Below are 27,085 nucleotides of genomic sequence, written 5' to 3'. Positions count from 1 at the left end.
TCATACAACAATGTGTGTACTAACTGTTTGATGAGAAACTAGCTTGTTCAGTAAACCTTCATCTAAAGTTCAATTAAAAAAAGTATTCTTATATTTTCTATAAAAAGTTATTTTTATGTAAAGTTTTTTCTCTGGTATATATAGTTAATTATCTCTCCCCATTTATTAAACGGTCCATCCCTTTGGAAACCCTGGTGGCGTAGTGGTTAAGTGTTACAGCTGCTAACCAAAGGGTCAGCAGTTCGAATACGCCAGGCACTCCTTGGAAACTCTATGGGGCGGTTCTACCCTGTCCTATAGGGTCGCTATGAGTCGGAATCGACTCGACGGCACTGGGTTTGGTTTTTTGGTTTCCATCCCTTTACCACTGATTTGTAATGCCACCTCTGTCATGTATCAATTTCCCATGTGTGCCTGGCTCTGTCCAGAGCTCATAAATCTAAATCATTGTTCAGTTTGTCTATCCCTGTATCAATACCTCACCTCTTTAGTGTATGAGAAGTCTGATAGTTGGTACAGCAAGTCCTTCTCCTTATTTGTTTTTTAAATTGTCTTAGCTAATCTTGGTCTTTTAATAAACCATACAAAGTTTAGAATCAGCTTGACAAGTTTCATCAAAACAACAACAACGACCTTTTGGTAATTTGATTGGAATTGCTTTGAATCTATAGAAAATGTGGAGGAGAATTGACAGTGTTGGAATATTAAAACTTCTTATCAATGAAGATGGTATATGTTCCCCCACCCGCGTCATACACTGCTTTATATATGGGGGTTTCTCACCCAGGGAAAGAAATTGGGGACAGAGACTTGGTTTCTACCTTGTGGGGAATAAGAAGTATATTTCTCTTTTGTGACCACACAAAGATTTTCTATAAAGAGAAATATATTCCCCAGAGAACGAGGGTGGGATCTTAGACACCTAGCAGGGAGGAGGAGATGTAGAAAAGAAAGCCCTTGTGCTCCTGTTTTGGTATACAATGAGAACCTACTGGAGGGCCCCCTTGAGCTGGTAAAGCATACTTTCATACACCTCTGTGGTAACCAGCTTTCCTTCTATTTCATATTACCATTAATTTTATTCAAAACTCTTCCTCTAGACAATAAAAGGTCCTGGGTACAAAAAGACTGTATATTTTGTGGCTCCCCCATGGTGCCTGGTTCATAGTAGGCACACAGCAAATTTTTTTTCAGTAAATAGAAAGCTGGGAGCCTTAAAATTGAGCTGCCTGAGTAACTACCGAATCTCATATACTTGCAAAGCATTTTTCACCTTACATTGTACCTTCACATCCATTGTACAATTTAATCCCCACGATGACACTGCCAGGAAGGTGTTGTTGTTTTTCCTCTTTGTAGATGAGGAAACACTTCCAGGCCAAATTGTTCTGCACTCTAAACCCATGTTTCAAAGAACTACAGAACATCTTGCCTAGATGACCCACAAACATCCCGAACAGTGCATGTCCCAAAATGAATTCATTGAGTCCTTGTTATGGATTGAATTGTGTCTTCCCAAAAAGATATGTTGAAGCCCTAACCCCTGTACTAGTGAATATGACCTTGTTTGGATATAGCATCTTTCTTTGGAGATGTTACCAGTTAAGTTAATGAGGTCATAAAAAAATAGTAAGTCCTAATCCCTTCTGTATAGTGTCTTATAAAAGGAGAGACAGAGTCACACAAGGGGGAAACAGAAGTCATGTGGAGATACAGCTAAAAGCCAAGAACACCAAGAAACACTTGGGGCTACCAGAAGCTAGAAGAGACAAGGGAAAATTTTCCCCTAAAGTGGAGAGAGGGCGTATACCCTGCCAGCATCCTGAATTTGGACTCGTAGCCACCAGGACTGTGACATAATAAATTTCTGTTCTTTAAAGTCACCGACCTTGAGGTATTTTGTTATGGCAGCCCTAGGAAACTAAGACAGCCCCTATCCCCACTGATCCAAGTCAGAACCTGTTCTGTGGAATTGCCCATCTCAGTTCATGGCAACATCATCTACCTAGTCACCCACCCAGAAACTTGGGAGACAGCCCACTCTCTTCCTCCTCTTTACTTTCCACGTGCCATCAGTCTGTGAGTCTACCTTCTATTCCTGTATTTCTCAGCCTCTCCTCTCCAAACCACTCTCACCGCACTAACTCGGGCCCCCACATCTCTCCTGGGCTAATGCTCTAGCCTTTTGGCTGCTACTTTTACCTCTCATTTTGCCAATCTCATCCTCACCCCACCCTGGCTCCAGGTCCCCTCCCCTTGGAAACCACACATTCCAATGCTGACCACATGGTCTTTATCAAGCACCCTATTCTCCTTTAGACCATTCACTGCCCCATTATCATTAGGACAAATTCTAAATTCCTTAGCTTATCATGACCCCTTCTGTTTTAAAGTCAGTTCTCCTTTCTGGACTCATCACTCCTCATTTCCTAACCAGCATTCTCTATCCCAGACTTACTCAGCTATTTGCACTTCACTACTGTGCTTCAGAAACCCTGGTGGTGTAGTGGTTAACAGCTATGGCTGCTAACCAGAAGGCTGGCAGTTCAAATTCAACAGGCACTCCTTGGAAACTGTGTGGGGCAGTTCTACTCTGTTCTATAGGGTCGCTAAGAGTCAGAATGAACTTGATGGCAACGGGTTTGGTTTTTTTGTTTTTTGTGTTTTTTTTTTGTTTGTTTGTTTACTGTGCCTCATCTCTCAAGACTCCATCCCTATTTGTATGTTGTTCTCTCTGCCTCGAATTTTGTTCCTGTTCTTTCCTCCTAACTGACATGGCACCAACTTTTCCAGCAAGCAGCCCCTGAATTTTCCGAGTCCCTGGGTGGTATAAACAGTTAATGAGCTCAGCTGCTAACAGAAAGATTGATGATTCAAGTCCACCCAGAGGCTCCTCAGAAGAAAATCCTAGTGATCTAACTTCTAAGAAATCAGCTATTGAAAACCCTGTGGAGCACAGCTCTACTCTGACACACATGGAGTCATCACGGGTCGAAACTGACTTGATGGCAACTGGTTCACTGGTAACACAGGACTAAGCCCCCTAGTACATTGTACTTAACGCCAGTGCTCACTATTTAGATATGAAATGGTTGTTTTCTCTCTTGTCCACTAGAAAGTGTCCTCCTTAAAAGTGGAAATTGCACATTTCTATCTCTGGCATCTAGCACAGCCTCTGTCACATGGTAAGTACTTAGTAAATATTTGTTGGATGGATGGTTGGATGAATGGATGGATGCATGGATAGGTGATCTTAAGACAACATGGCCAGCAGGTGGAGTAACAAGGACTCGAAGCCAAACCTCTTTCCGTATGATTACCTCTGTATCACTTAGCTTAAAAACCAATTCTCCAGCCTTCCAGATTTCCCAGATTACACCTACCATCACAGGTTGCTATAGATGATGGTTGCATGCCCCAAGAGCTCCTGTTGCTTGGACGAAGGGCTCCATGCCCAGTGAGCACAGGCGGTAATTTGTCCAGTGAGCTTTCTGTGTCCGAGACTGAATGTTGCAGAACCAGCTAATGAAACCTACATTGTAATTAGAGAAAATAGTCCTGCAGCAGGTTGGAGAGATAACCACTGCTTAATTGTATTTTTTTTCCCAGTATTTTAACCCAAAGGTCTAGAAAAACAATTCAGAATTGTGAGTCTTATAATGACCTTTTTTGAGAGGTCTGCTCAGAATTACAATAATCATCAGTTTTGAGAGCTTACCCTGGGTTAGATGCTCTTCTAAGGGATTTATATAATTCTCATTTAGTTATCACTTAAACCCTTTGAGGTAGGCCCTATTACTTGTTTTATTTTATAGATGAGGGAACTGAGGCTCAGATTGATTAACAAATCTGCCCAAAGTGTTCAACTAGAACTTCATTGCAGGTCTGTCTTCTACAAAGGGGCATGATCTTGTCCACTTCCCCGTGCTGCCTCCACAGTTCTCAAAGGATTCATTTAGCAATTATTTATAGTTAAATAGTGCCAGACACTGTTTTAGGTTCTGGAGATACAATAGGGAACCAAACAAAGTCCCTGTTTGCAGGCAGCATACATTCTGGGGACAGAGGAAAGTAGATAATCAATTAACAAACAGATATACAGTGTATCAGGTCTTGTTAGTGCTGTGAACAAAGATAGAGAGTATGATTGTTGTTGTTGTCATTAGGTGCCGTCAAGTCAGTTCTGACTCATAGTGACCTTGTGTACAACAGAACGAAACTGCCTGGTCCTGTGCCATCCTCACAATTGTTGCTATGTTTGAACCCATTGTTGCAGCCACTGTATCAATTCATCTCGAGGAGGATCTTCCTCTTTTTTGGTGACCCTCTGTTTTACCAAGCGAAATGTCCTTCTCCAGGAACTGGTCCCTCCTGATAACATGTCCAAAGGATGTGAGACAAAGTCTCAGCATCCTTGCTTCCAAAGAGCACTCTGGCTGTATTTCTGATGAGACAGACTTGTTCATTCTTCTGACAGTCCCTGGTATATTCAATATTCTTTGCCCACATAATTTAAAGGCATCAATTCTTCTTCAGTCTTTCCTATTTGTTGTCCAGCTTTCGTATGTATATGAGACAATTGAAAATATCATGGCACACCTTAATCTTCAAAGTAACATCTTTGCTTTTTAACTCTTTAAATAGGTCTTTTGCAGCAGATTTGTCCAATGCAATATATCACTTGATTTCTTGATTGTTGCTTCCATAGGCATTGACTGAGGATCCAAGTAAAATGAAATCCTTAACAACTTCAATATTTTCTCCATTTGTCATGATGTTCCTTATAGGGAGTATGATAGCAAGCACTATTTAAAGAAGAGATGTAACTGAATTCCAGAACAATAGGGTCTTAGACTGGGTTCTCTGGAAACACTCTGAGCCTGTGATTGCATGCAGAAGGTTTATTTGGAAGGGCTATTTGGGAGATACAACCGTAAAGAAGTGTGAGGCAGGACTGGGCAGAAGGAGAAGCTGGACCACAATGTGACTATAACTGAGTCCACAGCCAATCCTACAGTGAGCTTTGGAGTTGAGAGGACCTGTCAAAGTTGTCCAAATGGAGGCCAGGGGGGCCAGGTTTTTGTTTCTCCTAATCAGCTAGGCATTGGCCTGGCTGCTCCTGGGAGAGAATAAAGTAGCTCTCTGACCAAGGACAATGCCCAGTGAGGGGCACTATTTGGAGTCTTAAGTGTTGTTTCTAGATAGTGATTTGTCCCTGTCAAGCTTATCTTGTAGGGTTTTTGGCAAATGCCAAAAAATTAACTGCCCAAGCCTCCTTTTCTCCATCTTTACAAACTAGGATAATAATATTTCTGCTAAAGGGGTTTCTATAAGGATCAGAATGATAAAATGATTATATGTAACTCTGTAGAAATATAAAAAGATTTAAGATAACCTGTACTATGGAATAGTATAGGTCATGTGCCGGGAAAAAAAATGATCTTGAACAACATGAACTGATGTGGAGAGACTTACAAGACATATGAGAAAACCAACAAAGAATAAAATACTTATACAATATCATTTATTGTAAAAAGTGATATATTCATATCTATACAGGAAGATAAAGGAGTCTCTGCGTGCAGCCAAGGGTTAACATGTTTAGCTGCTAACTAAAAGGTTGTTGGGTTGAGTCCACCAGAGACTCTTCAGAAGACCATGACTATCTACTTCTGAAAAATTAGGCACTGAAAAGCTTATGGAATGTGGTTCTCCTCTGATACACATGGAGTCACCATGAGTTGGAATCAACTCAAAGACAACTGTTGTTTTGTTTTTGTTTGTTTTAATTAAGAAAAATAAATGGAAAGACATGTGTTGACTCTGGGTGCTGAAGTCAGCTGGGGGACGACTAGGCAGAGCCAGAGCAGAAGTAAGGCTACAACTGGCCTTGCATAGGAGCCAGGAGATTGGCATAGAAGGGGTTGCAGACAGACGTCACTAAGTACACAGCAGTGCAGAGTACAAGTCTGAAGGGGAATTTGCTATCCAGCCTTGCTTGTGTTCTGGAGTCACATTCAAGTTCCTGCTCTACCACCGACTAGCCGTTTGACCTTGGATAGAAGTGTCTCTGATCTCAATTTCTACATTTGTAAAATGGGAGTAATAATACCCACCTTGAAGAGCAGATGTCAAAATTTGACACAATTGCCTCTGACCCTTGGCCTCTGACCCTCAGTCATAGGGGCCACTACCATTAGCCCTAAGTGGTCACTGAACATTCCTTCCACTTCCAAATACAGGAGCAAAGACTTGGAAGAATGGCTTCATCGGGCCAAAATAAACCCTCCAGGATGTGCAAGATTTCTGTCTGCTTCCTCATAGCTAGAGGCAAGTCGATTCACCTGAAAAGTCTATCCATGTAAATCCATGGTTCACTTAGTTTCTTAAAAGTTTCATCAGACTAATACAGGTGCATAGCTTTAAAAAAAAAAAACACTTAGATTACTATTCCCTGTTTTATCGGTCTAAACTTCATCTATTGTTTTTCAATAGTCTTCAACAATGGACTCAAACATGCTGGCGATGGTGAGAATGATTCAGGATCCAGCAATGTTTCATTCTGCTGTACACAATAAGGTCGCCATGAGCTGAGCTAGACTCGACAGCAGCTAAGAACAACAACACTGGCTTTCTGTCATGATCTAAGCGTTTAGCACTCTTACACCACCCTCCCATCCCCCATCATTGTTTTCAGTTTAATTGGAATTCAAGGTTTACATCATATTCATCGGATCTGGCATCTACCTATCCTTCGATTATCGGTTTCAAACACTTTCAATGAGATATTTTATTTGTCTCATCACCCTCCTTTGTTTAAAAATGGAGACAGCTCTCCTGGAGCTTCTGTCCTCCTGCTCCAGACGGGACAGGCTGCTCTCTAGACCTACTGCATCGTTGCCAGCTGGGAAACTCTTTGCTGCTCTCCTGAGTAGGATCTGCTGTTGCTTGGATTTTGTGTCTTTCTCTTTCTCTCCCTAGTTTTGCTGGAGCACAACCTTAAACAGGAACTTGGGGTTGGAGGTAGGAATATAAGTTTTCTCTTTACATTATCCCCTGAATTCCATATGTATTTGCGATTGGCCAATAGCAAGATTGCCTTCTTCCTGGTAATGTACCTCACACTCCTGAAGTTAAAGAGATATAACCAGAGCAGCAGCAGCAGCAATCGCCATCGAGTTGATTTCAACTCATAGCGACCTCAGGTGTATCACGGTAGAACAGTGCTCCATAGGGTTTTCAATGGCTGAGTTTTCAGAAGCAGATTGCCAGGCCTTTATTCTGAAGTGCCTCTGTGTAGACTCAAACTGCCAACTTTTTGGTTAGCAGCCAATCACGTTAACTGCACCACCCAGGGACTGTATAACCAAAGCGTTACATATGATTTAGGAAATAATATTGGAGGCATTATTCTCTGTCCTTCAGCATAGAGAATATGACCCAGCTGCAGCTGGGCTCACAAGGACTCACAAGGACACATCAACTGGGCCCTGAGGTATAAAGACAATAGATAGAATAATCTTGGAAAATGTCTTTTAGGGAACCTTTCACATAAGCCAGAACACAAAAGACTTTCCACTCATATCTTTTTCTGTTAACATGTAGTGAATAGAAGTTTGTTGGACCAGCAAAGACCCTCCTGACTGTTGTTACTGAAACCTGCACCAATGATTGTTAAGAAAGACAATTCAAAATGTAAGATCACAGTTTCTAGCCAATCTGTGAGAAGGTGACGCTTTCACTGGTTTTGCCCATCTGTAATGTTAATATATACTGATGACTCTGTAACCTTCCTTGGACTCGGGCAGACATGGCTGTGGCAGCGTGCTTGTCCATTTTCCCTCTTCTGTCTATTCTGTAATATTTCTTTGGACTCGGGCAGACATGGCTCTAGCAGCTTGTCTACTTCCCGCTTTTGTCTTTTTGAATATATGTCGAATAAAACTTTCTTTTTGCTTTACTAAACTTTGCGATGTTTTTCCTCTACAACACGTATTAATTCACTTATTTAGTAAATATGGACTGGAACCTAGGGATTGTCCTAGGATCTGAAATAATTAAGGCAGGGTCTCTGCGCTCAAGATGTTCTACTTTTTTGGGGAGAAACATATAAACAAGCAGTGTCACAATGTGATTGGTGTTATACTACAGCCTTCATTGAGTACTATTAAGTACTTGAAATTAAAAAAAAAAAAAAAAAAAAAGGACTTGCCCAGCTTGGGGAGCTCTTAAAAGACTTCCTGCAAGTAGTAAATTGAGCCTAAAAAAATGACGATCTCTATTTATTTATCGATATCCTATATTGTTACAAAATGGATCTAAAATATCTTGCAAAATGTTTGTAACTATCCTGGCACACTAAAATCCTTCTAGGTTCCACAAATGTGCCTGGATCTTCTGATTTAGAAAATAATATTGGAATCATTATTCCCTGTCCTTGAACATAGAGAATGTGACCTAGCTGGAGCTGGGCCCACAAGGACTCACGAGGACACATCAACTAGGCCCTGAGATAAAGACAATAGATGGGACAATCTTGGAAATTATCTTTTAGGGAAGAAAAATATCTTTTAGGAAACTTTTCACATAAAGCCAATCAAACAGAACACAAAAGACTTCTACTCTTATCTTTTTCTATTAGTATTTAGTGAATAGAAAATTTGTTGGACCAGTGAAGACTCTCCCTACTGTTGGTTACTGAAACCTGTACCAGTGATTGTTAAGAAAGGCAATTCAAAATGTAGGATCACAGTTTCTAGCCAATCTGTAAAAAGGTGAAGCTTTCAATGGCTTTGCCTGTTTTCTATGTTAATATATACTGATGACTCGGTAACATTCTTTGGACTCGGACATGGCTGTGACAGGATGTTTGTCCGTTTTCCCACTCTTGCCTATTCTGTAATATTTTTTTGGATTCGGGCAGACATTAGCTCTGCCAGCATGCTTGTCCGCTTCCCACTTTTTTTGCCTTTTTGAATATAGGCCGTTAAAACTTTCTTTTTGCTTTACTAAACTTTGTGATGTCTTTTACCCTACAACACTTCTTAGCCTTCTGGGTTTGAACATTTTCCCCCGTGACTAGAACAGTGCCCAGCATATAGTAAATTGGCTTTTAAAATATGATCATTGAATGGATGAATGTCCAGATGTGACGTTATAAATCAGTGTGGGAAAAAAGCTTACTATCCACACATACACAAATAAATAAAACTAGTTTTCTGCTTCACATCACTGGCAAAATAAACTCCAGATAGACCAAATCAAAAAAAGGTTTCAAACATTTTGAAGACAAGAGAATATCTTTATGATATCAGAGTAGGGAATGATTACTTAAATAAGACAGACATGCATAAATCATAGCATGAAGATCGATAAAATGAACACGATCGAAATGCAAGACTTCTGACAACAAAAGACACTGAATATTGTCATGGCATTCTCTTCCACTGGCCTTTAGAGGGTCATGTTTGTCGGTCTGATAGACTTTGATTCTAAACGTGACCTTGCCATTTACTAGCTATGTGAGTTTGATCAAATAACTTTTCTGAGCTCACACTTCTGTACAATGAGGATAAGATAACTTTGGAGCATCAAGCGTTGTGATGAATGTAAAGCTCTCAGCAGAGGGCCTGGTCTGTTTCAGGTGCCATGTGTGCTAGCTATTGGAGTTCTGAGAGTGAATGAGCCACGATTCCCTCCTTCACCCTTGAAGGACTTAGAGTCCGCTGGGCACCTTAGACAAATAAAAAGACACCAACTACACTGAGTGACAGGTGCTGTCACAATCCCCTTACCTTAGCCCCTTAGCCTGTTGTAGATCAAGACGCAATGACCCAGGACTGAATAGGCTACCTGGTGGCCTCCTCAGGGCCTTATAATGGCTCTCTCCTATTCTCACCATGCACTCTCCTTCTGAGTGATCTCATCCACTTCTATAGCTATAAATGCCATCTCTATGCTGATAATACCAAAATATTTATCTCCCAAGACCTGACACATTGAGGCAGGCAGCCTCAGAGTCCAACTCTTCTAAGAAATACCCGCTCTGTCTTATCCTCCAGCAAACAGCCAAATAAGTTGCAGATTCATCTAGAATTGTCCTTAACAAGATAACCACAGAACAGGCCATAGATAGCCTCAACCTGCCTCTGGGTGGAGGCTTAACATCCTAATGAAAGAAAATCCACCCCTTCCTCCATTCCTGAGAATCAAACCCTTGCCTAGAAAAAATAGCCATCCTCAGGCCCTGAGTGCCTGCCTGAAGGTCAGTCCTGAATGTTCCTGATAAATTTGCATTTCCTTGTCTGATCTCTGTAAAAGTCCACCTCCCCAAGCTGCCTGTGAGCAGTCTTGGAAGCAACAGCTGGGATTGCTCCTTTCCTTGTACAGCAAAATAAAGGCATCTTTCTGATCTCCCACCTCAGCCTCTTGTTTATTGGCTGTAACAAGTCAGGCCTTGCAAAACCTGAGGTTTTCACCTGGCAACAAAATGTTTAATAGATATCTCAAATTTAGTATGTCAGAAACTAAATTCTTAATCTGCCTATGTCCCAAATAAACCCCTTCTGCACACTGGCCCAGCTCAACAAATGGCCCCTCGATCCACTTGGTTACTGTAGATACTCATAACCAAAACCCAGAGCCATTTTTTTTTTGTAATTAATTTTTATTGTGCTTTAAGTGAAAGTTTACAAGTCAAGTCAGTCTCTCATACAAAAATTTATATACGTCTTGCTATATACTCCTAACTGCTCTCCTCCTAATGAGACAGAACACTCATTCCCTCCACTCTCTCTTTTCATGTCCATTTGGGCAGCTTCAGGCCCCCTCTGCCCTCTCATCTCCCCTCCAGACAGGAGATGCCAACACAGTCTCATGTGTCTACTTGATCCAACAAGCCTGTTCTTCACCAGTATCATTTTCCATTCCATATTCCAGCCCAGTCCCTATTTGAAGAGTTGGCCTTGGGAATGGTTCTTGTCTTGGGGTAACAGAAGGTCTGGGGACATAACCCCCAGGGTCCTTCTAGTCCCAGGCAGGCCATTAAGTCTGGTTTCTAGGAGAATTTGGAGTCTACATCCCACTGCTCTTCTGCTCCCTCAGGGGTTCTCTCTTCTGTTTCCTGTCAGAGAGTCATCAGTTGTAGCCGGGCACCACATAGTTCTTCTGGTCTCAGGCTGATGTAGTCTCTGGTTTACGTGGTCCTTTCTGTCTCTTAGGCTCGTAATTACCTTGTGTCTTTGGTGTTCTTCATTCTTCCTTGCTCCAGGTGGGTTGAAACCAATTGATGCGTCTTACATGGCTGCTTGCTAGCATTTAAGACCCCAGAAGCCACTCTCCAAAGTGGGATGCAGAATGTTTTCTTAATAGATTTTATAATGCCAATTGACTTAGATGTCCCCTGAAGCTGTGGTTCCCAAACCCCCGCCCCTGCTTTGCTGGCCTTAGAAGCATTCAGTTTATTCAGGAAACTTCTTTGGGTTTACTCCAGTTGTATTGACCTTCCCTGTATTGTGTGTTGTCTTTCCCTTCACCTAAAATAAAACTTATCTACTATCTACTTTAGTGAAAACTCCTCTCCCTCCCTCCATCCCTCCCTCCCCACTCTCGTAACCATCGAAGAATATTTTCTTCTCTGTTTAAACTGTTTCTCCAGTTCTTATAATAGTGGTCTTATACAATATTTGTACGTTGCAACTGACTAATTTCACTCAGCATAATGCCTTCCGGATTTCTCCATATTATGAAATGTTTCATGGATTCATCATTGTTCTTTATCGACGCATAGTATTCCATTGTGTGAATATACCATGATTTATTTGTCCATTCATCCATTGATGGGCACCTTGGTTGCTTCCAACTTTTTGGTATTGTAAACAGTGCTGCAATGAACATGGATGTGCATACATCTGTTTGTGTAAACTCTTACTTCTCTAGGATATATTCCTAGGAGTGGGATTCCAGGATCGTATGGTGGTTCTATTTCTAGTTTTTTAAGGAAGTGTCAAATCGATTTCCAAAGTGGTTGTACCATTTTACATTCCTACCAGCAGTGTATAAGTGTTCCAGTCTCTCCGTGACCTCTCCAACATTTATTTTGTGTTTTTTAGATTAATGTCAACCATGTTGGAGTTAGATGGAATCTCATTGAAGTATGGATTTGCATTTCTCTAATGGCTAATGGGAAGCCCTGGTGGCGTAACGGTTAAGTGCTATGGCTGCTAAACAAAGGGTTGGCAGTTCAAATCTGCCAGGTGCTCTTTGGAAACTCTATGGGGCAGTTCTACTCTGTCCTATAGGGTCACTATGAGTTGGAATCAACTCAACAGCACTGGGTTTGGTTTGGTTTGGTTTAATGGCTAATGACCCTGAGCATTTCCTTAGCAGCCTGAATGTCTTCTTTAGTGAAGTGTCTGTTCATATCATCTACTCATTTTTTAATTGGATTATTTGTCTTTTTGTAGTCTAGTTTTTGCAGTATCATGTAGATTTTAGAGATCAGGCGCTGATCAGAAATGTCATAGCTAAAATCTTTTTCCCAGTCTGTAGGTAGTCTTTTTACTCTTTTGGTGAAGTCTTTGGATGAGCATAGGTGTTTGATTTTTAGGAGCTCCCAGTTATCTGGTTTCTCTTCTGCATTTTAGTAATGTTTTGTATACTGTTTAGGCCATATATTAGGGCTCCTAGGGTTGTCCCTATTTTTTCTTCCATGATCTTTATTGTTTTAGATTTTATATTTAGGTCTTTGATCCATTCTGAGTTAGTTTTTGTGCATGGTGTGAGATATGGGTCTTGTTTCATTTTTTTGCAGATGGATATCCAGTTGTGCCAGCACCATTTGTTAAAAAGACAGACTTTTCCCCAATTAACTGACTTTGGGCCTTTGTCCAATATCAGCTGTAAAAAAAAAAAAAGAAAAAAATTTTTTTTTCTTTTACATATGTGGATGGGTTTATGTCTGGATTCTCAATTCTGTTTCACTGGTCTATGTATCTGTTGTTGTACCAGTACCAGGCTGTTTTGACTACTGTGGTGGTACAATAAGTTCTAAAATCAGGTAGAGCAAGGCCTTCCACTTTGTTCTTCTTTTTCAGTAATGCTTACTTATCCGGGGTCTCTTTCTCTTCCACGTGAAGTTGATGATTTGTCTCCTCATCTCATTAAAAAATATTGTTGCAATTTGGATCGGAATTGCATTGTATCTATAGGTTGCTTTTGGTAGAATAGGCATTTTTAAATGTTAAGCCTTCTTATCCATGAGCAAGGTATTTTTTCCACTTATGTAGGTTTCTTTTTGTTTTTTGCAGTAATGTCTTATAGTTTTCTTTGTGTAGGTCTTTTACATCTCTGGTAAGATTTATTCCTAAGTATTTTATCTTCTTGGGGGCTACTGTAAATGATTTGGTGATTTCCTCCTCGATGCTCTTTTTGTTGGTGTAGAGGAATCCAACTGATTTTTGTATGTTTATCTTTGTAACCTGATAGTCTGCTGAACTCTTCTATTAGTTTCAGTAGCTTCCTTGAGGATTCTTTAGGGTTTTCCGTGTATAATATCATGTCATCTGCAAATAGAGATGCTTTTACTTCTTCTTTGCCAATCTGGATGCCCTTTATTTTTTTATCTAGCCTAATTACTCTGGCTGGGACCTCCAGCACAATGTTGAATAAGAGTGGTGATAAAGGGCATCCTTGTCTGGTTCCCAATCTCAAGGGCAATGCTTTCAGAATCTCTCCATTTAGGATATGTTGGCTGTTGGTTTTGTATAAACGCCCTTTATTATGTTGAGAAATTTCTCTTCTATAACTATTTTTTTTTTTTTTTATAATAACTTTTATTAAGCTTCAAGTGAACGTTTACAAATCCAATCAGTCTGTCACATATAAGTTTACATACATCTCACTCCCTACTCCCACTTACTCTCCCCCTCTTGAGTCAGCCCTTTCAGTCTCTCCTTTCTTGACAATTTTGCCGGCTTCCCTCTCTCTCTATCCTCCCATCCCCCCTCCAGGCAAGAGTTGCCAACACAATCTCAAGTGTCCACCTGATATAATTAGCTCACTCTTCATCAGCATCTCTCTCCCACCCGCTGACCAGTCCCTTTCATTTCTGATGAGTTGTCTTCGGGGATGGTTCCTGTCCTGTGTCAGCTGAAGGTCTGGGGAGCATGGCCGCCGGGATTCCTCCAGTCTCAGTCAGACCATTAAGTTTGGTCTTGTTATGAGAATTTGGGGTCTGCATCCCACTGATCTCCTGCTCCCTCAGGGGTCCTCTGCTGAGCTCCCTGTCAGGGCAGTCATCGATTGTGGCCGGGCACCAACTAGTTCTTCTGGTCTCAGGATGATGTAGGTCTCTGGTTCATGTGGCCCTTTCTGTCTCTTGGGCTCTTAGTTGTCATGTGGGCTTGGTGTTCTTCATTTTCCTTTGCTCCAGGTGGGTTGAGACCAATTGCTGCATCTTAGATGGCTGCTTGTTAGCATTTAAGACCCCAGACGCCACATTTCGAAGTGGGATGCAGAATGATTTCATAATAGAATTATTTTGCCAATTGACTTAGAAGTCCCCGCAAACCATGTTCCCCAGACCCCCGCGCTTGCTCCGCTGACCTTTGAAGCATTCATTTTATCCCGGAAACTTCTTTGCTTTTGGTCCAGTCCAATTGAGCTGACCTTCCATGTATTGAGTGTTGTCTTTCCCTTCACCTAAAGCAGTTCTTATCTACTGATTAATCAATAAAAAACCCTCTCCCACCCTCCCTCCCTCCCCCCCTCGTAACCACAAAAGTATGTGTTCTTCTCAGGTTTACTATTTCTCAAGATCTTATAATAGTGGTCTTATACAATATTTGTCCTTTTGCCTCTGACTAATTTCGCTCAGCATAATGCCTTCCAGGTTCCTCCATGTTATGAAATGTTTCAGAGATTCGTCACTGTTCTTTATCGATGCGTAGTATTCCATTGTGTGAATATACCACAATTTATTTACCCATTCATCCGTTGATGGACACCTTGGTTGCTTCCAACTTTTTGCTATTGTAAACAGAGCTGCAATAAACATGGGTGTGCATATATCTGTTTGTATGAAGGCTCTTGTATCTCTAGGGTATATTCCTAGGAGTGGGATTTCTGGGTTGTATGGTAGTTCTATTTCTAACTGTTTAAGATAACGCCAGATAGATTTCCAAAGTGGTTGTACCATTTTACATTCCCACCAGCAGTGTATGAGAGTTCCAATCTCTCCGCAGCCTCTCCAACATTTATTATTTTGTGTTTTTTGGATTAATGCCAGCCTTGCTGGTGTGAGATGGAATCTCATCGTAGTTTTAATTTGCATTTCTCTAATGGCTAATGATCGAGAGCATTTTCTCATGTATCTGTTGGCTGCCTGAATATCTTCCTTAGTGAAATGTGTGTTCATATCCTTTGCCCACTTCTTGATTGGGTTGTTTGTCTTTTTGTGGTTGAGTTTTGACAGAATCATGTAGATTTTAGAGATCAGGCGCTGGTCGGAGATGTCATAGCTGAAAATTCTTTCCCAATCTGTAGGTGGTCTTTTTACTCTTTTGGTGAAGTCTTTAGATGAGCATAGGTGTTTGATTTTTAGGAGCTCCCAGTTATCGGGTTTCTCTTCATCATTTTTGGTAATGTTTTGTATTCTGTTTATACCTTGTATTAGGGCTCCTAGGGTTGTCCCAATTTTTTCTTCCATGATCTTTATCGTTTTAGTCTTTATGTTTAGGTCTTTGATCCACTTGGAGTTAGTTTTTGTGCATGGTGTGAGGTATGGGTCCTGTTTCATTTTTTTGCAAATGGATATCCAGTTATGCCAGCACCATTTGTTAAAAAGGCTATCTTTTCCCCAGTTAATTGACACTGGTCCTTTGTCAAATATCAGCTGCTCATACGTGGATGGATCTATGTCTGGGTTCTCAATTCTGTTCCATTGGTCTATGTGTCTGTTGTTGTACCAATACCAGGCTGTTTTGACTACTGTGGCTGTATAATAGTTTCTGAAGTCAGGTAAGGTGAGGCCTCCCACTTTCTTCTTCTTTTTCAGTAGTGCTTTGCTTATCCGGGGCTTCTTTCCGTTCCATATGAAATTGGTGATTTGTTTCTCTATCCCCTTAAAATATGACATTGGAATTTGGATCGGAAGTGCGTTAAATGTATAGATGGCTTTTGGTAGAATAGACATTTTTACTATGTTAAGTCTTCCTATCCATGAGCAAGGTATGTTTTTCCACTTAAGTATGTCCTTTTGAATTTCTTGTAGTAGAGCTTTGTAGTTTTCTTTGTATAGGTCTTTTACATCCTTGGTAAGATTTATTCCTAAGTATCTTATCTTCTTGGGGGCTATTGTGAATGGTATTGATTTGGTGATTTCCTCTTCGGTGTTCTTTTTGTTGATGTAGAGGAATCCAAGTGATTTTTGTATGTTTATTTTATAACCTGAGACTCTGCCAAACTCTTCTATTAGTTTCAGTAGTTTTCTGGAGGATTCCTTAGGGTTTTCTGTGTATATAATCATGTCATCTGCAAATAGTGATAACTTTACTTCTTCCTTGCCAATCCGGATACCTTTTATTTCTTTGTCTAGCCTGATTGCCCTGGCTAAGACTTCCAACACGATGTTGAATAAGAGCGGTGATAAAGGGCATCCTTGTCTGGTTCCCGTTCTCAAGGGAAATGCTTTCAGGTTCTCTCCATTTAGAGTGACATTGGCTGTTGGCTTTGCATAGATGCCCTTTATTATGTTGAGGAATTTTCCTTCAATTCCTATTTTGGTAAGAGTTTTTATCATGAATGGGTGTTGGACTTTGTCAAATGCCTTTTCTGCATCAATTGATAAGATCATGTGGTTTTTGTCTTTTGTTTTATTTATGTGATGGATTACATTAATGGTTTTTCTGATATTAAACCAGCCTTGCATACCTGGTATAAATCCCACTTGATCAGGGTGAATTATTTTTTTGATGTGTTGTTGGATTCTATTGGCTAGAATTTTGTTGAGGATTTTTGCATCAATGTTCATGAGGGATATAGGTCTATAATTTTCTTTTTTTGTAATGTCTTTACCTGGTTTTGGTATCAGGGAGATGGTGGCTTCATAGAATGAGTTGGGTAGTATTCCGTCATTTTCTATGCTTTGGAATACCTTTAGTAGTAGTGGTGTTAACTCTTCTCTGAAAATTTGGTAGAACTCTGCAGTGAAGCCGTCCGGGCCAGGACTTTTTTTTGTTGGGAGTTTTTTGATTACCGTTTCAATCTCTTTTTTTGTTATGGGTCTATTTAGTTGTTCTACTTCTGAATGTGTTAGTTTAGGTAGGTAGTGTTTTTCCAGGAATTCATCCATTTCTTCTAGGTTTTCAAATTTGTTAGAGTACAATTTTTCATAATAATCTGAAATGATTCTTTTAATTTCATTTGGTTCTGTTGTGATGTGGTCCTTCTCATTTCTTATTCGGGTTATTTGTTTCCTTTCCTGTATTTCTTTAGTCAGTCTAGCCAATGGTTTATCAATTTTGTTAATTTTTTCAAAGAACCAGCTTTTGGCTTTGTTAATTCTTTCAATTGTTTTTCTGTTCTCTAATTCATTTAGTTCAGCTCTAATTTTTATTATTTGTTTTCTTCTGGTGCCTGATGGATTCTTTTGTTGCTCAGTTTTTTCTATTTGTTCAAGTTGTAGGGACAGTTCTCTGATTTTGGCTCTTTCTTCTTTTTGTATGTGTGCATTTATTGATATAAATTGGCCTCTGAGCACTGCTTTTGCTGTGTCCCAGAGGTTTTGATAGGAAGTATTTTCATTCTCGTTGCTTTCTATGAATTTCCTTATTCCCTCCTTGATGTCTTCTATAACCCAGTCTTTTTTCAGGAGGGTATTGTTCATTTTCCAAGTATTTGATTTCTTTTCCCTCGTTTTTCTGTTATTGATCTCTAGTTTTATTGCCTTGTGATCTGAGAAGATGCTTTGTAATATTTCGATGTTTTGGACTCTGCAAAGGTTTGTTTTATGTCCTAATATGTGGTCTATTCTAGAGAATGTTCCATGTGCGCTGGAAAAAAAAGTATATTTTGCAGCAGTTGGGTGGAGAGTTCTGTATAAGTCAATGAGGTCAAGTTGGTTGATTGTTGTAATTAGATCTTCCGTGTCTCTGTTGAGCTTCTTGCTGGATGTCCTGTCCTTCTCCGAAAGTGGTGTGTTGAAGTCTCCTACTATAATTGTGGAGGTATCTATCTCGCTTTTCAGTTCTGTTAAAATTTGATTTATGTATCTTGCAGCCCTGTCATTGGGTGCGTAAATATTTAATATGGTTATGTCTTCCTGATCAATTGTCCCTTTTATCATTATATAGTGTCCTTCTTTATCCTTTGTGGTGGATTTAAGTCTAAAGTCTATTTTGTCAGAAATTAATATTGCTACTCCTCTTCTTTTTTGCTTATTGTTTGCTTGATATACTTTTTTCCATCCTTTGAGTTTTAGTTTGTTTGAGTCTCTAAGTCTAAGGTGTGTCTCTTGTAGGCAGCATATAGATGGATCGTGTTTCTTTATCCAGTCTGTGACTCTCTGTCTCTTTATTGGTGCATTTAGTCCATTTACATTCAGGGTAATTATAGATAAATAAGTTTTTAGTGCTGTCATTTTGATGCCTTTTTATGTGTGTTGTTGACAATTTCATTTTTCCACATACTTTTTTGTGCTGAGGCGTTTTTCTTAGTAAATTGTGAGATCCTCATTTTCATAGTGTTTGACTTTATGTTAGTTGAGTCGTTACGTTTTTCTTGGTTTTTGTCTTGAGTTATAGAGTTGTTATACCTTTTTGTGGTTACCTCATTATATACCCCTATTTTTCTAAGTAAAAACCTAACTTGTATTGTTCTATATCGCCTTGTATCACTCTCCATATGGCAGTTCAATGCCTCCTGTATTTAGTCCCTCTTTTTGATTATTGTGATCTTTTACCTATTGACTTCCATGATTCCCTGTTATGTGTATTTTTTTTTTTTTAATTAATCTTAATTTGTTTGTTTTTGTGATTTCCCTATTTGAGTTGATATCAGGACGTTCTGTTTTGTGACCTTGTGTTGTGCTGATATCTGATATTATTGGTTCTCTGACCAAACAATATCCTTTAGTATTTCTTGTAGGTTTGGTTTGGTTTTTGCAAATTCTCTAAACTTGTGTTTGTCTGTAAATATCTTAATTTCGCCTTCATATTTCAGAGAGAGTTTTGCTGGATATATGATCCTTGGCTGGCAGTTTTTCTCCTTCAGTGTTCTGTATATGTCGTCCCATTCCCTTCTTGCCTGCATGGTTTCTGCTGAGTAGTCAGAACATATTCTTATTGATTCTCCCTTGAAGGAAACCTTTCTTTTCTCCCTGGCTGCTTTTAAAATTTTCTGTTTATCTTTGGTTTTGGTGAGTTTGATGATAATATGTCTTGGTGTTTTTCTTTTTGGATCAATCTTAAATGGGGTTCGATGAGCATCTTGGATAGATATCCTTTCGTCTTTCATGATGTCAGGGAAGTTTTCTGTCAGAAGTTCTTCAACTATTTTCTCTGTGTTTTCTGTCCCTCCTCCCTGTTCTGGGACTCCAATCACCCGCAGGTTATCCTTCTTGATAGAGTCCCACATAATTCTTAGGGTTTCTTCATTTTTTTTAATTCTTTTATCTGATTTTTTTTCAGCTATGTTGGTGTTAATTCCCTGGTCCTCCAGATGTCCCAGTCTGCATTCTAATTGCTCGAGTCTGCTCCTCTGACTTCCTATTACGTTGTCTAATTCTGTTATTTTATTGTTAATCTTTTGGATTTCTACATGTTGTCTCTCTATGGATTCTTGCAACTTATTAATTTTTCCAGTATGTTCTTGAATAATCTTTTTGAGTTCTTCAACAGTTTTATCAGTGTGTTCCTTGGCTTTTTCTGCAGATATCCTAATTTCATTTGTGATATCATTAAGCATTCTGTAAATTAGTTTTTTATATTCTGTATCTGATAATTCCAAAATTGTATCTTCATTTGGGAAAGATTTTGATTCTTTTGTTTGGGGGGTTGGAGAAGCTGTCCCGGTCTGCTTCTTTAAGTGGTTTGATATGGATTGTTGTCTCCGAGCCATCACTGGGAAACTAGTTTTTCCAGAAAATCCGCTAAAAAAAAAACTGCAGTCAGATCCCTATCAGAGTTCTCCCTTTGGCTCAGGCTATTCAGATGTTAATGAAGCCGCCTGGGAAGGGTGGGGGAGGGAACAGAGAGATAGGAGAGTAGCACCTCAGAATATAGCCAGAGTTGCTTGTCTTGCTTGGAATGACTGTTATATCTGAGATTCCCGCGGGCGCGTCGCCTATGTGTGCTGGCTGTGTGGAGATTGCCCCCGGGGGGTCTGGCCCGCTGGAGTCACGGTCAGATCCTCCGCTTCCAGCCCCACGCCCAGCGTCAAGGCTCCCCTACTGGGACGGTGCACTCTCAACTCCAAAATCAGTCGCTGCCTCCCGGGGACTTCTCGTCTCTCCAGCCGCGTGGCCGTGCCGCCCCCGTGAACTAGGTGGGCCCCCTCCCGGGGTTAGTTCAGATGGGTGGAGTAGCTCCCTGTGCTTGTGCCGCGACCGAGTGTCCTGGCTGGAACGCTGTTCTCCCCACTCCAATACCAGTCGCTGCCTCCCGGGGACTTCTCCTACCGGCTGCGTCCCACGCCGCCCGCGCGACCCGGCTGGTCCCCTTCCCGGGGTTAGTTCAGGGGGTGGAGCAACTCTCCGTGTTTATGGCGTACCTGCGTGCAGTCCTAATCCCTGCGGGACGGTTCCCCGGCTCGGATGCTGCTCTTTCTGCTCCAAGATCAGTCACTGCCTCCCGGGGACTTCTCCTACCGGCTGCGTCCCACGCCGCCCGTGGAACCAGCTGGTCCCCCTCCCGGGGTTAGTTCAGGGGGGTGGAGCAGGTCTCTGTGCTTGTGCCGTACCTGACTGGTACGCTGGCTCCAGGCTCTGGAAACAATCGCTGCTTCCCCGTATTAGTTCGTTCTCCGTCTCTAAATCTGTGTTTGTTGTTCAGGGTTCGTAGATTGTTATGTATGTGATCGATTCACTTGTTTTTCCGTGTCTTTGTTGTAAGAGGGATCCGAGGTAGCGTCTGCCTAGTCCGCCATCTTGGCTCCGCCCTCCTCTTCTATAACTATTTTTGCTGAGAGTTTTTATGAATGGGTGTTGAACTTTGTCAAACGCCTTTTCTGCATCAATTGATAAAATCATGTGGTTCTTGTCTTTTGTTTTACTTATATGATGGATTACATTAACTGTTTTTCTAATGTTGAACCATCCCTGCATACCTGGTATGAATCCCACTTGGTCATGGTGAATTATTTTTTTGATGTGTTGTTGAATTCTATCAGCTCGAATTTTGTTGAAGATTTTTGCATCTAAGTTCATGAGGGACATATGCCTGTAATTTTCTTTCTTGTGGTGTCCTTACCTGGTTTTGGTATCAGGGATATGCTGGCTTCATAGAATGAGTTTGGTAGTATTCCGTCCTTTTCTATGCTCTGAAATACCTTTAGTAGTAGTGGTGTTAACTCTTCTCTGAAAGTTTGGTAGAACTCTGCAGTGAAGTCATCAGGGCCAGGGCTTTTTTTGTTGGGAGTTTTTTTTATTACGTTTTCAATCTCTTCTTTTGTTATGGATTTATTTAGTTGTTCTACCTCTGTGTTAGTTTAGGTAGGTAGTGTGTTTCTAGGAATTCATCCATTTCTTTTAGGTTTTCAAACTTGTTAGAGTATAATTTTTTGTAGTAATCTGATATGACTCTTTTAACTTCAGTTGCATCTGTTGTGATATTGCCCATCTCATTTCTTATTTGAGTTATTTTCTTCCTATCCTGTTTTTCTTTTGTCAGTATGGCCAGTGGTTTATCAATTTTGTTAATTTCTTCAAAGAACCAGCTTTTTGGTCTTGTTAATTCTTTCAATTGCTTTCCTGTTCTCTAATTCATTTAATTCTGCTCTAATTTTTATTATTTGCTTTCTTCTGGTGCCTGAGGGTTTCTTTTATTGCTCTTTTTGTATTTGTTCAAGTTGTAGGGATAGTTCTTTGATTTTGGCTCTTTCTTCTTTTTGTACATGTGTATTTATTGATATAAATTGACCTGTGAGCACTGCTTTCGCTGTGTCCCAAAGGTTCTGATAGGAAGTATTTTCATTCTTATTGGATTCTATGAATTTCTTTATTCCATCCTTAATGTCTTCTATAACCCAGTCATTTTTGAGCAGGGTATTGTTCAGTTTCTAAGTGTTTGGTTTCTTTTCCCTGCTCTTTCTGTTATTGATTTCTACTTTTATGGCCTTATGGTCAGAGAATATGCTTTGTAATATTTCAATGTTTTGGATTCTGCTAAGGCTTGCTTTATGACCTAATATGTGGTCTATTCTAGAGAATGATCCATGTGCACTGGAAAAGAAAGTATACTTTGCAGCTGTTGGGTGGAGTGTTCTGTATATGTCTATGAGGTCAAGTTGGTTGTGGCATTCAAACCTTCCGTGTCTTTATTGAGCTTTTTACTGGACGTCCTATCTTTCACCAAAAGTGGCATGTTGAAGTCTCCTACTATAATTGTGGAGCTGTCTATCTCACTTTTCAATACTGTTAGAGTTTGTTTTATGCACCTTGCAGCCCTATCATTGGGTGCATAAGTATTTAATACGGTCATATCCTCCTGGTAAATTGTCCCTTTAATCATTATTAAACATTATTTCCTCATTATTTTTGGTGGATTTAACTTTAAAGTCAATTTTGTCAGAAATTAATATTGCCATTCTTGCTCTTTTTTGATTGTTGTTTGCTTGATATATATTTTTCCTTCCTTTGAGTTTTAGTTTGTTTGTGTCTCTAAGTCTAAGGTATGTCTCTTGTGGGCAGCATATAGTTGGATCAGGTTTTTTATCCATTCTGCAATTCTCTGTCTCTTCATTGGTGCATTTAGTCCATGTACATTCACCATAATTATGGATAGGTATGAATTTAGTGCTACCATTTTGATGCCTTTTTTTGTGTGTTGTTGACAGTTTCATTTTTCCACTTACTTTTTTGGGCTGAGAAGTTTTTCTTTGTGAATTGCATGTTCCTCTTTTTCATTGTAGTTGAATTTGTTCTTGCTGAGTCTTTATGTTTAGCTTGGTTTTTATTTAGAAGTGTGGGATTGTTAGTCTTTTTGTGGTTACCTTAATATTTACCCCTATTTTTCTAAGTATAAACGTAACTTGTATCTCCTCCCTATATCGCCTTGATTTCCTCTCCATATGGAAGATCTATGCCTACTTCATTTAGTCCCTTTTTATTGATTATTGTCGTATTTTGCATAATGACATCACTGATTTCCTGTTTTGAGCATTTTTTTTTATCTTATTTTATTTTTGTGATTTCCTTGTCTGAGTTGATATCTGGATGCTCTGTTCTGTGTCCTTGTGTTGTGTTGATATCTGATATTATTGATTTTCTAACCAGAGAATTCCCTTTAGTATTTCTTGTAGTTTTGGTTTGGTTTTTGCAAATTCCCTAAGCTTGTGTTTATCTGTAAATGACTTCATTTTGCCTTCATATTTGAGAGACAGTTTTGCTGGATATATGATTTGTGGCTAGCAATTTTTCTCCTTCAATGCTGTATATATGTAATCCCATTGCCTTCTTACCTGCATGGTTTCTGCTGAGTAGCCTGAACTTATTGAATTTCCTTTGTAGGTGACTTTTTGCTTATCCCTGGCTGCTCTTAAAATTTTCTCTTTATCTTTGGTTTTGGCAAGTTTGATGATAATATATCTTGGTGACTTTCATTTGGGATCTATCTACCTTGTGTGGGGTTCGATGAGCATCTTGTATAGATATCCTTTCATTTTTCACAATGTTGGGGAAATTTTCTGCCAGCAAAGCTTCAACAATTCTCTCTGTATTTTCTGTCATCCCTCCCTGTTTTGGAAACTCTGGTGGTGTAGTGGATAAGTGCTATAAGTACTAACCAAAGGGTCCTCAGTTCGAATCCCCCAGGTGCTCCTTGAAAACTCTATGGGGCAGTTCTACTCTGTCCTATAGGGTCGCTATGTGTCGGAATCAACCCGACAGCACTGGGTTTGGTTTTTTGTTTTTGTTTTCTCCCTGTTCTGGTATTCCAATCACTCGCAAGTTATTCTTTTTGATAGAGTCCCAGTTCTTAGGGTTTCTTCATTTTTTTTAATTCTTTTATCTGACTTTTCTTCAAACATATTGGTGCCAAGTACCTTATCCTCCATCTCCCCAATTCTGCATTCCAGTTCCTCAGTCCTGCTCCTTTGACTTCCTATTGAGTTGTCTAATTCTGTAATTTTATTGTTAATCTTTTGAATTTCTGGATGCTGTCTCTCTATGGATTCTGGCAGCTTATTAAATTTTCCATTGTGTTCTTGAATAATCTTAATTTCTTCACCTGCTTAATCTGTGTATTCCTTGGCTTTTCCTGTATATTGTCTGATCTCGTTTTTGCTGTCTTGAAGAGTTCTGTATGTTAATCTTTTGTATTCTGCATCTGGCAATTCCCAGAATACATCTTCATCCAGGAGAGTCCTTGATTCTCTGTTTTGGGAGTTTGTTGAGGCAATCATGGTCTGCTTCTTTATGTGATTTGATATCGACTGCTGTCTCCGAGCCATCTATAAGTTATTGTAATAATTTATTTTATGTTTGCTCACTGTATCCTGTCTTCTTGCTTTGTATTGTTTCAATATACCCAAATAGGCTACTAGAGTGTGCTCACTTGGTTATTGGAGACTTTGAAGCACTAATGTCCTGTTACCAGATGGTTAGAGTTGTTGCCAGGTATCTGAGCCTATGAGTCCATTCACTATTCTTGTATAGATTCAGCTCAGGTGTCCTGATAGTCGGTCACCTACTGTGTGGTGTAGGCTCTCACCTACTATCTTAGAGGAGCAGTGGTGATGGGTGTATGCACTGGTTTCTGGTAGCGGCAGGGGGTCACACTCTGAGGAAGGCAGGGTGCTGACAGCCTTCCTCCAAATGTCAATGAGGAAGGAGCATCTCTGTTCTCTGGGTGGGCTCTGTAGCTGTACCTTAGGCACCCAAGCTTATACTTGTAAAGACTGGTAGGGACCACTATCCTCAGACCCCTTTCATGGGTGGCTAGGTGGTGTGGATGAAGCCTCAGCCCTCAGGTCCCTGCTGTGGGTAGGTGAGGGCTCTGTTTAACAGGCAGAGCATTATCAGACCTCCAAGCCTGCCTCTTCACTGCACAGCTGAAACAATTACAGTCAGACCTCTAACAGATTTGCCCTTGCATTATAATAGCCGCCTGGCTTATGTAGGGGTGAAAGCCAAAGTCTGTGGATCGCTTATGCCTGGACTGGAGACATTTCTGCTCTAAGCTTCCAGTTTAGGGGAGTCGGGAAAGTATTCTTCCCCCATTTGTTAATTTGCTCCTTCTCCCAAGCCAGGAGAATGGGTCAGAGAGAGCACAGCACATTCTATCTCAGGCCCCGGGAATTCAACTGCTAATGCAGCCGGCTGGGGTAGAGGAGGGAGGGATCAGATAGATAGGGTAGAGTGCTTTCAGAAGAAGGAGCTATTAGATCCACGGGGTAAGTTAGACAAAACCACTTATCTTGTGTCAAGAGCACTGTTCCATCTCAGATTCCGGAGGCGTGTGTAGCCTGTGTGGGCTGGCTGGGTCCCCACCGAGATTGCCCCAGGGGGTTAGGGCTGCATCCCGTGCTTGCCTTTCATTAGCTGAAGCAACTTTGTCCTAAACCGTACAGCCAGGCCTACAGCCATCACACCAGGGGGTCAGGGTGCTGGCACTTCATTTGCCTTTTTTCACTGAAGCAGCCATTTAGGAAGCTGCAGCCAGCCCTGCTTTAGACACGCCACAGTGTCAGCAGTGTGCTGTTTTGCTTGCCTTCTTTTGCTGAATCTGCCATGTCTCAGGAAACTACCATCAGCCCCGCCACATTCAAGCTAAAGAATAATGCTGATGAACTGGAGCTGAGGCGCTGCATGGGCTAGGCAACTCGTCGCTGCTTCTGCACCATCTCTCAATCCCCATCCCTCAGACTGATTCCTTAGTTCTGTGTTTGATGCTCAGGGTTGGTAGATTGTCATATATGTAATCAATTCACTTGTTTTTTCTGATCTTTGTTGCAAGAGGCTTCAGTGGAAGCTTCTGACTAGTTAGCCATCTTGGCCCCACCTCCCCAAGGGCATTCTTTTTTTTTTTTTTTAAGTTTTATTGAGCTTCAAGTGAACGTTTACAAATCAAGTCAGACTGTCACATATAAGTTTATATACACCTTACTCTGTACTCGCACTTGCTCTCCCCCTAATGAGTCAGCCCTTCCAGTCTCTCCTTTCGTGGCAATTTTGTCAGCTTCCAACTCTCTCTATCCTCCCAACCCCCCTCCAGACAGGAGATGCCAACATAGTCTCAAGTGTCCACCTGATACAAATAGCTCGCTCTTCATCAGCATCTCTCTCCTACCCACTGTCCAGTCCCTTTCATGTCTGATGAGTTGTCTTTGGGAATGGTTCCTGTCCTGTGCCAACAGGAGGTTTGGGGACCATGACCACCGGGATTCCTCTAGTCTCAGTCAGACCATTAAGTATGGTCTTTTTGTGAGAATTTGGGGTCTGCATCCCACTAATCTCCTGTTCCCTCAGGGGTTCTCTGTTGTGCTCCCTGTCAGGGCAGTCATTGGTTGTGGCCAGGCACCAATTAGTTCTTCTGGTCTCAGGATGATGTAGGTCTCTGGTTCATGTGGCCCTTTCTGTCTTTTAGGCTCTTAGTCATCGTGTGACCTTGGTGTTCTTCATTCTCCTTTGCTCCAGGTGGGTTGAGACCAATTGATGCATCTTAGATGTCCACTTGTTAGCATTTAAGACCCCAGACACCAAAGGCATTCTTGATAGCTCTCCCACACTTATTACCCATGCCTCGTTCATTCACCCTTCAAAATACCTGTTGAACCCATCCACTTCCTTCCACTTCTACTTTCAACACACTGATCCAAGCCATCATTGTTTCTTACCTGGACTCCTGCTTTATATAAGAACCTAAACAAAACA

The sequence above is a fragment of the Elephas maximus genome, chromosome 3 (assembly GCF_024166365.1).
Source record: "Elephas maximus indicus isolate mEleMax1 chromosome 3, mEleMax1 primary haplotype, whole genome shotgun sequence".
NCBI lineage: Eukaryota > Metazoa > Chordata > Mammalia > Proboscidea > Elephantidae > Elephas > Elephas maximus.
Note: the sequence above shows the minus strand (reverse complement) of the source record.